Source organism: Grammomys surdaster, unplaced genomic scaffold, assembly GCF_004785775.1.
Source record: "Grammomys surdaster isolate TR1022 unplaced genomic scaffold, NIH_TR_1.0 100, whole genome shotgun sequence".
NCBI lineage: Eukaryota > Metazoa > Chordata > Mammalia > Rodentia > Muridae > Grammomys > Grammomys surdaster.
This window is the reverse complement of record NW_021604579.1, coordinates 10,629,540-10,641,074: the sequence shown is the minus strand read 5'-3', so window position 1 is coordinate 10,641,074 and position 11,535 is coordinate 10,629,540. Positions and strand designations below refer to the sequence as shown.

At 44.8% G+C, this 11,535-nt stretch overlaps 1 pseudogene; it reads left to right on the top strand.

Annotated features, from left to right (window-relative positions):
- The first annotated feature begins 10,179 nt into the window (after positions 1-10,179).
- Positions 10,180-10,511, top strand: LOC114637539 (annotated as a pseudogene).
- Positions 10,512-11,535: the final 1,024 nt, after the last annotated feature.

The window sequence follows — 11,535 nt, the reverse complement described above, 5'->3', positions numbered from 1 at the left end:
TTTTCCTTTCGGATTTTTTCCCCCTTCCCTTCTCCTTCTCACTCCAGCCCCGCTTGCTCCTGCCCGGCTCTCTCCAGCCCAAGATTTTTTATTTTTATGTGGTTGCTGGGATTTGAACTCATGACCTCCAGAAGAGCAGTCAGTGCTCTTAACTGCTGAGCCATCTCAGCAGCCCTCGGATTTTTTTTTTAAAGATTATTTATTTAATGTATGTGAGTACACTATAGCTGTCTTCAGACACATCAGAAGAGGACATCAGTTCCCATTACAGATGGTTGTGAACCACCATGTGGTTGCTGGGAATTGAACTCAGGACCTTCAGAAGAACAGTCAGTGCTCTTAACTGCTGAGCCATCTCTCCAGCCCCCTCTTTTAGATTTTTTATTTTTAATTATGTGAATGTGTGTGTTTGGATATGGGCATGTGAGTGCAGAGGCCAGAGAGGGTGCCAGATCCTCCGGAGCAGAGTTACAGATGGCTGTGAGTCATCCAACATGGGTGCTGAAAACTTGGGTTCTTCAGAAAAGCAGCAAGGGTTACTAACCACTGAGCCATCTCACCAGCTTCTAGAAAGGATCCTGTATAGAAACTTCTGCTCTGACTCTTGGGTCCTCATGAGTAGTTGGAAAGCAGCTCAGTGCCTTGTGCTGTTTACAGTGACAGCTGACATTTTCTCATAGTAAGCTTGGTTCTCCATGTAGGGAGAAACTCACTTATCTTTAATTAGTTCCCGAAAGATAGAAGACTTCCAGAATAGTTCCTGCCCTGAAAGTTTCAGGGCTGTGAATCTTAAAAATAACAGTAAAGGAAGACATGTGTGAAGGTGTACACTTTTAATCCCAGAACTAGAAGGAGCCTAAAACCATCAGATCTACTTTAAAAATGTATCTGTTTACATTATTTTAAGTATGTGAGTGTGTAATTACTATAGAGTTCTCATTTATCATAATATTGATATATTCTTAGTCCCTCCCACCTTCTTTTTTCTTTCTTTCCTCCTCCTCCTCCTCCTCCTCTTCTTCCTCCTTCCTTTTGTGACACAAATTTTTACACTGTAGACCAGGCTGGCCAGAACACCCTGTAGACGAGGCTGGCCTCAAACTCATCCTGCCTTGGCCTCCTGAGTGCTGTAATCACAGTCATGAGCCATCACCACTGCTCATTCAGCTCCTTTTTTGGCATTGCTGGTGACCAGGAGCTTAGACAACCTTGGCCCACATGGGATTAATTCTCAGTTTTAGATTGTTCTTTGTTTGACCACAGTCTGCTCTCCAAAATCTTCCCATTCCTTCTGTTGCTTTGGCTGTCTCTCCCAAGGAGGCAGACAAGTCCAAGCAGTAGCTTAGCAACCTGGAACTCCCCTTGGCTTGGGCTATACACACACTTCTGTTCTAACAGTTCACCTAGCAAACCCATTGGCAACCTAGGACCTCTACCTGCAACAAGTCCCATTCACCACTCTAAACAATGGGATAAGTTCCTCCTCCTGACAGCCATCAGACATCCTCCTGACAGCCATCAGACAAAGGCAGTTTCTAGTTGATCATTCTGTAGATGTGTGGACTGAGGGGCAATCAGCCTGGGTGGTGACGATGGTGGTGGTGGTGGTGGTGGTGGTGGTGATGATGATATTTTGAAACAAGCCTCACTACGTAGCCCCAACTAGCCTGGGATTCATGGTGTAGATAGATCAGGCTGGCATGGAACTCACAGAGATTCACTTGCCCCTGCCTCCAGCATGCTGGGATTAGGGCATAGGCCAAACTGCATTAGTTTTGGGTCCAAGTGCAATAAGGCAAAATGTCCTCTGAGTAAACTTTCATGGAGAAACTTCTATTTATCATCTTATGCCTATAATTAAAACCAGATGTATTATGGGAAGGGCCAGGCACAGTAAGCAAAGATTTACATAGTCTAAGCCTGTTAGTCAAAAGAGAGAACTCTCTATGCTGTGCCCTTCAGCAACCTTTTGAACCTTATTTTTTTTTTTTTTTTTTTTTGTTTGGTTTTTTTTTTTGGTTTTTCGAGACAGGGTTTCTCTGTATAGCCCGGGCTGTCCTGGAACTCACTCTGTAGACCAGGCTGGCCTCGAACTCAGAAATCCGCCTGCCTCTGCCTCCCGAGTGCTGGGATTAAAGGCGTGCGCCACCACCGCCCGGCCCTTTTGAACCTTATAAAATGAAACTCCAATCAATAATCAGGCTCCTTGAGTAACTTTATCCATGTGACCTGCTGTCAATCTTTTAAAATATTTACATTTATTTATTTACTGTATGCATACAAAAGTCAGAGGATGACTTGGAGGAGTCAGTTTTCTTCTTCCAACAGCTGGGTCCCTGGGATCAAACTGGATCAGACTCAGGTCCTCCAACTTGGAGGCAAATATGGTTTCTTTTTTTTAAGATTTATTTTTATTTTATGTATGTGAATACACTGTAGCTATCTTCAGACATGCCAGAAGAGAGCATCAGATCTCATTACAGATGGTTGTGAGCCACCATGTGGTTGCTGGGAATTGAACTCAGGACCTGTGGAAGAGCAGTCAGTACTCTTAATCACTGAGCCACCTCTCCGGCCCGGCATGTATGTTTTCCTGCTGAGTTTTACCAGTCCTTAACACCAATCTTGACAGTACATTTCTTTTTGATTTCTATTGCTCCTTTCCTTTTGAATAAAATTCCCTTTGTACTTTGCAATCTATGAGAACCTTTGTTACAATTCTTTAAATAACAGGCCAAGAATCTGGAAGCGGCCAGCTGGATCTCTAGTAACATTAGTGCAAACTCATGTGATTTCAAGGCCAGCTTAGGCTGCTTGAGATACTGCCTCAAAAACAAAAAAAAATAACAACAAACCCTCACTAACTTAAAGGTACTTATTTGATAAGTAAAATTAATTTTTATAAATGAGAAATACCTTTATTGATGCCTCTAATTTTAAGAGATTCTGTTATCATATATTTTATTATTTTGTTTATTTGTATTTTTGTTTTGTTTGTTTAAGACAAGGTGTGGTGGTTTAAATATGCTTGGCCCAGGGAGCAGAACTATTAGGATTTGTGGCCTTGTTGGAGGACATATTTCACTGTTTGGGTGGGCTTTGAGACCCTCCTCCTAGCTCCCTGAAAGCCAGTCTCTCCTGGTTGCCTTCCAATCAAGATGAAGAACTCTCAGCTCCTTCTCCAGCCCGATGTTTATCTGCATACTTCTATGATGATACTGGACTAAACCTCTGAAACTATAAGCCAGCCCCAAATAAATGCTGTTCTTTGTAAGAGAAGCCTTGGTCATGGTGGCTCTTCACAACAATGGAAACCCTAACTAAGACAGAAGTTGATACCAGGGACTAGGGTATTGCTGTGATAGGCCTGACCATGCTTTTGTTTGGAAGAATGTGGATTGTGGGACTTTGGATTTGAAAAGCAGTGGAATGTTTTACATGTGGCTTTACGGGCTATGCTAGTAAGAGTATGGAAGACATTGGTGCTGAGAGTGATTTGAAATGTGGAAGCCCAGTTCTAGAGGTTTCAGAGGAAAAGTGTCCAGTCCAGTTGGACAATCAAGTGGGACCCTTAGACCCTGTGGAGAGGACTGAGATGCACGAGAAAAAAAAAAGGCACAGCAAGTCAAGAAGTTTGATCAAGCTGGCAAAGGTTTTATTGTTCACACAGGTTATATACTCTTGAAAACAGGATATGGGGAGGGGCGGGAAAGGAAAGAGGGCTTTGCAGGTGGAGGAAGCTAGCTGCAGCTGTGGGGTCTAACTAGGCTATACCTGTTATTCTCACAAAGCCTTGCCATTACCAGGGGTTCTAAAAACACCAACCTAGCAGGATGTTGGCTAAATCTAAAGATCAGGAGGAAGGGTTACTAAGGTGGGTTGCTATGAGGCCTTGTCTGAAGTTCTGAGAACTGAAAATACAGCAAGTGAATCATGTTAGGTAAACAGAAAGAAGAACAGTAGACAGGAGAGCCAAGGTGAGTGTTTGCCAAGAGTAAGGCCTTACCATGGCTTCCCACAGAAAAGAATTTTATTTTATTTTATCTTATTTTTTTTTTTGGTTTTTCGAGACAGGGTTTCTCTGTGTAGCCAGGGCTGTCCTGAACTCACTCTGTAGACCAGGCTGGCCTCGAACTCAGAGATCCGCCTGCCTCTGCCTCCCAAGTGCTGGGATTAAAGGCACACGCCACCACTGCCCGGCCAAAGATTTATTTATTTATTTTTATGTATTCACCATTGCTCTCTTCAGACACACCAGAAGAGGGCATCAGATCCCATTAAAGATGGTTGTGAGCCACCATGTGGTTGCTGGGACTTGAACTCAGGACCTCTGGAAGAGCAGTCAGTGCTCTTAACCGCTGAGCCCTAAGAAAATAATTTTAGTATGCTGCCTAGAGACTCCTTTATGTGATGTTTTGGTGAAGAATGTGGCTACTTCTTGCCTTTCTCTGAAGAGTCTTCCCCGGGCTAAGGTGAAGAGGCTCAGATTAATTGCATTAACAAAGGAGGTCTCAAAAAAAAAATCTCAGCATAGGCTTTGTCCTCTGTTCTACTCTCATGAGGAGCATTTGATCAAGTGTAGCAAACTTAAGAGAGAAAAAATACAAAATGTATGGTTCAAAGAGTAAAGGAGCACCAGGAAGTGGAATGAAGCTAAATCCTGTGTTCGAGGATATTAAATAGAAATAAGGTAATGGTCAAGATCCCACCCAGCTAAACTTATGCATTTGTAGTTGTGTGAGGGAGAATTATATCGTGTTAGGTTTATTATGACCTGGTTATTGTTTTCATTTGAACATAAGGAGATATGATTATGTGTCAAGTTGACAAAGGATGGCTTGTGATGGCTATTCTTGTTTTCCAACTTGATTAAGATCTATGATAAAAAGCTTAGGTCCAGGCATGGTTGTATAAGCTTAATCCCAGGAAACAGGCAAGAACTCTTGAGTTCAAGGCCAGCCTGGTACAGAGCAAATTCCAGGTAAAGTAAAGCTTAAGTCCAGGCATGCTGGTACTTGTCTTTAATCCTAGCACTTAGGAGACAGCCATGCAGATATTTGAGTTCAAGGGCAACCTTCAGAGCAAGTTCCAGGACAGTGAAGCTTAGGCAATGAAGGAGTTGGAAAACAGAAAGCTAGTGATAATGTATAGAAAAATGGGGCCATGTTCCAGCTCCAGCAAGCAGCAGAACTTGGCAGCTTTGGTCATGTGGCTCTGGCTTCAGAGTCAAGAATAGAAGGGACTATTGGGACAATTGATGCTGGTTAGCTGGAGCTAAGAAATTAGTGGTGAGGGCTGGAGAGATGGCTCAGTGGTTAAGAGCACCATCGGCTCTTCCAGATTTCCTGAGTTCAATTCCCACCAACCATATGGTGGCTCACAACCATCTGTAATGGGATCTGATGCCATCTTCTGGTGTGTCTGAAGACAGCTATCATTTACTCATATACCAAATAAGTAAATAAATTTTAAAAGAAAAAAGAAATTAGTAGTGATTAAGAAGAGATCAGAATCACTGACGTGGGAAATGTTTTCTGAGAGCACAAAGAAGCTATGTTTGAGAGATAGCCAAGGTTGTACCTCGTCCTACTGCAGCCGTACTTTATGATGTTTATGAATCACTCAGGTGGCCGGGCAGTGGTGGCGCACGCCTTTAATCCCAGCACTTGGGAAGCAGAGGCAGGCAGATTTCTGAGTTCAAGGCTAGAAAAAAAAAAAAAAGAATCACTCAGGTGGTACTGCTTTTAAAGGCATGAAGGGGTCATGGAGAGCAGCTGAGGCTTGGCACTGTGAGAGGCCATAGAAGGCCATTGGTGAAGGTGCAGCCTCAGTTGCAGTTGATGGCTCAGGATTGAAGGGGTCATGCAAAGGATTTTAGGCTTAGCATCATGAAGGGAGCCCGTGAGAGGCTATTGATGAAGCCTAGTTGCAGCAGAAGACTCCAGTGAGTTGGAGATGCCAGTACCATGGGATGATCACCAAGAACAGCATCAGCAGTAGAGTCAACCAGAGCCTAGAGTGCTGCAGAGGGCAGAGCTGGAGATATGACCCAAGCCCCTTGGAGCCCAGAAGATCATGTGTCGATCCCAGAAATTGGGAAAAAAAGCTGTAAAATTGAAGTTGCCTTGGATACTTAGTGCCATGGATTACCTGCTAAGGAAAGCTGCAAACAGGGAGTGGAACGAGGCCGAGAATGAAGTTTGTTGCTGCTGAATGCCAGATCTGCCAACAGAAGTCAATAAGAATGAAAGGAGTTGGAGATATGAAGAATGCTTTGGTATCGGACATGGAGACACAGAGTTTGGAATTTGACCAGTTGATTTTTAGTCTTGCTTTGGACCAGTATTTTTTTTTTTTTTTTTGCTATGATGTTTTGGAACAGTAATGTATATCCTGTGTCATTGTCTATCTCTTTGTTTGTTTTTTTCAAGACAGGGTTTTTCTGTGTATCTCTGGCTGTCCTAGAACTCACTCTGTAGACCAGGCTGGCCTCCAACTCAGAAATCTGCCTGCCTCTGCCTCCCAAGTGCTGGGATAAAGGCTTGTGCCACCACCGCCCGGCGCTGTGTCATTATCTTAGGGTTTTACTGCTGTGAACAGACATCAAGGCAACTCTTTTTTTTTTTTTTTTAAATTTCTTTTTTTTTTTTTGAACATGAAATGCTTTTTTATAGCATGTTTTACAAGGGGAGGGGGTCAGAGGGTCCAGGTGGTGGAAAAGTACAAAATCTTCTTGGCCTGTGCCTTGAAACATGTCATGGTCTATATGGTACACTGCCTTGAATTATGATCTACCTGCAGTTCTTCAGAAGATATGGTACACTGCTTGAGTTATGGTCTCCCTGCTATTCTTAAGAAGATATGGTACTCTGCTTTGAGTCTATCTGCAGTTGCTAAGCAGGATCTTGCAGTTGCCAAGCTTCAGAGGACATTGTGCAGGTGGGGAAAGGTAGGGGGTAAGGGTAAGGGCGAGGGTCCTGGCTTCTGGCATCTCCCCCTTCTCTGTTTAGTTAGAGAAGGCGTCTTATGTTCAATCCCAACTATGTGAGTTTTGAATTTGGATGTCTAATTATGGGGGGTCTTAGACAAGTTCACAACCCCAAAACACTGATGTGAGACGAGTCACATCGATGGTCGAAGGCTTTAGGCTGTCGACGATGGGCAACGTCAAGGGACTCTGATGTGGGTGAAAGGAGGGTGAGAGCCCTGTCTTAGGCCATGTAGGCTGCACCCACTCCCAGCACCACGCACTCCTTTTCGGCTGCATTGGGTGGGCCCCTGGGAAGTGGACCTACAATAATCCCGTCATTGGGCTAACTCACAGCCATCCTAGTCTCTTGTAAATGTTCAAGTTACCAACCATTTGTCAGTTTGGGGTGTAATATTGTCATAAAGGAAGGCTCCCCAATGTTAGCGGCCATATCAAGGGTGGCCTTGGTTTAGGAAAAAGCCAATTTTTGTTGTGGTGATCAAGAGGCCAAGCTCTCTAGCGAGAGAAATGAGGGCAAAGCCAGGCATACCAGGAACCCTTCTGGAGGGCGTGGAAGTCTAGGGGTCGACCGTAGGGGGAGGCAGGGGAGCTGACAGCTGTGTCAGTCTCCTGCGGAGTCACTTCTGGATCCTCTGCAATTTTCAGCTGATGGTAATGAACTTCAACTGCCTTCTTGATGGCAGCATCAACCTGGTTCCGTGGACGACAGGTCACGGGCGATGATCTCTGTCTTGCTCAATCTTGATGTCGTGCGCACATCCTCTCAATGAGGATCCGTCCCGATGGGTCCGTGCCTCGAGCCCCATGTCTGGGTGCCACTTGACCCGACCGGCGGGTCCTGGTTATTCGTGGGGGCGAGGAGGACTGCAACCTGCTATTCTTCAGAAGATAGCAACTCTTTTTTTTTTTTAAAAAAAGAGATTTATTTATTTTATGTATATGAGTACACTGTTGCTGTCTTCAGACACACCAGAAGAGGGTATTGGATTCCATTACAGATGGTTGTGAGCCACCATGTGGTTGCTGGGAATTGAACTCAGGTCCTCTGGAAGAGCAGTCAATGCTCTTAGCCACTGAACCATCTCTTGCCCTCCGAGGCAACTCTTACAAGGTCAACATTTAATTGGGACTGGCCTATAGATTCAGTCCATTATTATCAAGATGGGAGCATGGAAGCATCCAGACAGACATGGTGCAGGAGAAGCCTAGAGTTGTACATCTTCATCAGAAGGCTGGGGTGGGAGGAAGGAGGCATCAAGGGAGGGCGGCAGGCTCCCTGAACTTTGTTGGGAACCGACTCCTAGCAGAAAGCGGCTATCATCTTTGCAGCCATCTCGAGCCATATACCCTGACAAGAGACTTGTTTTCAACAGCCCACAACAGCTGAGCACACTCTGATAAACATCTTGTTTTTCTCACATATCTTGTTTTGCTGTTTGGTGCCACCAGCTGCAGGGCGCACGTGATATCCACGCTGCAAGGCACATGACGTAGTGCCTTCAGCTGTGCTCGTCCACGAGGGCAAGGCATGTGGTAAAGGGTATAAATACCCAGGATTTCCTTTCAATAAACGAGACTTGACTAGACCCTCTGTCTCATCTCCATTCTTCGCGTCTCTCGCCCCTCCATCCCCACTCTCTCTCTTGCTAGACCCTGACCCGCGGACCAGAGCAGCAGAACAGGCTGTTACAAAATGGCCCCCGATGGTTGGGTGGTGGTAGTGCACGCCTTTAATCCCAGCACTTGGGAGGCAAAGGCAGGCAGATTTCTGAGTTTGAGGCCAGCCTGGTCTACAGCGTGAGTTCCAGGACAGCCAGGACTATACAGAGAAACCATGTCTTGAGAAACAAAAACAAAACAAAAAAATGGCCCTCGAATGTGGGGCAGAACGGGCAGTTACAGAACTTGAGCGATTGGCTGGCCAGAGCAGGAAAAGCAGGTCACTCCCATCGCTGAGCTGCCCGTTTCAGAAGATTCCCAGATCGGCAAAGACTTAGAGTCAGGAAAGTCTTAGGATATGGAGGTCAAACCCCGCCCAGATTCTGTCATCATTAGTACAAAGGATGTTGAGGGGGTCAGTTAATACACAAACACCAATCCAAGCCTCCAAGGCGATCTCATAACAAAACGTAATTGGTCCTGCTTCTCTGCCACAGACAGGATCCTGGTTGTGTGCTGAGAGACCTTTATGTGTCTGAATATCTCTCTCTCTCTCATCTCTCTCTCTTGGTTTTTCGAGACAGGGTTTCTCTGTGTAGCCCAGGCTGTCCTGGATCTCAGTCTGTAGATCAGGCTGGCCTCGAACTCTGAATCTCTTTAAATGTTGAACTATTAGACTGGGCAAGGTGGCAAATGCCTGTGACTCTAATGCTCAGGAAGTGGAGGCAGGAGGATCAGGAGTTCAAGGACCATCTTGGCTCTATATTAATAACAAGTTCAAACAGATGTTATGGCAAATTACCCAGACAGAACAGAGGTGGCAGAGGCAGGAGGATACCTGCGAGTTTAAGATCAGCCAACATTATGCAGTGAGACCCTGTCTCAAAAACAAACACACAAACAGTCTGAGGCCACCTAGACTATAAGCATAAGACTCTGTCTCAAAAGATGAGAACCAGGGTAAGGTGGGGGCTAAGAGTCTTGCTCAGGACCTGGGTTCAGTTCACACCCACATGGCAGTTCACCACCGCCTATAACTACAGCTCCAGGAGACTTGTCTGATCTCTGCAGGCAGCAGGCATGCACCTGGCACAAAACACATACATAGGCCAGACAGTCATACACATAAAATTAGAGTTTATTTTTTCTTTTCTTTTCTTTTTTTTTTTTTTTTTTGGTTTTTCGAGACAGGGTTTCTCTGTGTAGTCCTGGCTGTCCTGGAACTCACTCTGTAGACCAGGCTGGCCTCGAACTCAGAAATCCACCTGCCTCTGCCTCTCAAATGCTGGGATTAGTTTTTAAAGTATAAATTAAAAAAAAAATCCTTCAGCTGATACTAGAGAATACTACCCAAAGTTCTCTGGCCTTTCACACAGGTACATACACAAGACCACACACACACACACACACACACACACACTGACCCACCTTTGAGTCCTCAGCTGCCTCCTCCTAGAGTTCTCTCACTTCCCCACACACATAACAGCTGCCTTCTGTGGGCCATTCCACCATGAAAAGGGATCATACTGATGTCCACTGTTCAGAACCTACATTCCTTGGACCCCTTTGATGATGCAAGTAAGGTGATGGCCTGCTTCCCGCCAGCACTGAGGGAGGATTCTACCCATATACCAACGATTCAACAGAGACTCTTGCTACTTTTCAAGGATCTGCCAGTAGTTACCATAAAAAGAAACTACTGAAGGCATTTAGGAATGAATTTGCCTGCAGTGATGCTGTAATTGATCCTCTAGAACATGAAGTAATTCAGCTACAGGATGACCAGAGTAAGAACATATGACAATTCCTGATAGAGGGTGCATAGGCTAAGGACAATCAGCTGACTATATTGCATTTATAAATGAAACTGTCTCAAAAACCAACCAATCAATCAATGAAACAAACAAAAAGCAACATACTCCAACTGTTCATGAGTCCAAATGCTTATGGCTCTCTGAAGTTTCAGCGAAGATTTCTTGCAATGAGTAGAATGTCCCTTCTGTCCCATGTCATGAGTTTAAACACCTCAAAGCTTGTATAGTCTTCTTGGACTAGTGTAACTCCTTTATGCAACAACCTGAAAGAATCAATGAACAGACACCAAGCAGAGCGCCTGTCTAACATGCATGAAGGACTGGGTTAGACCCCTTGGTGTAGTGGTGTACAGGACTGGGTTAGACCCCTTGGTGTAGTGGTGTACTCCAGAGGTAGAGGCTGGAGGAGGATCAGTCTCATACATGAATTTGAGGCCAGTCTGAGAGAAATACAACTGTTACAAAAACCAATCAATGAAACAAACAAAAAGCAACATACTCCAACTGTTCATGAGTTTCCAAATGCTTTTGGCTCTCTGAAGTTTCAGGGAAGATTTCTTCACACACTCCAACTGTGCTGGCTAATTTTATGCTGATTTGACAGATGCTAGAATCATCTCAGAGGGGAGAATCTGAACTGAGAAAATGCCTACATAAGATTGAGCTGTAAGCAAGCCTGTAGGGCATTTTCTTAATTGGTAATTGATGGAGGAGGAGCCCAGGCCATTGTGCATGGGGTCATTCCTGGGCTGATGGTCCTGGATTCTATAAAAAAAAAATCAAGCTAAATGAACCTTGAGGAGCAGGCCAGTAAGCAGCACCCCTTCATGGCCTCAACTTGTTTTTTTGTCATAGTGTTTCATCACAGCAATAGAAACCCTAACTAGGACACCAACAGAAAGCAGATACCAGTGCTTCTCCTGAAATAGCTCAGAAGACTAAATATAGAGACCTGAAAAGTTGGTTCAGCAGTTAAGAACTCTGGCTGCTCTTCCAGGGGACCCTGATTTGATTCCCAGCAACTACATAGTGGCCTGACACAATCCGCAACTCCAGTTCCACGTAATCAGA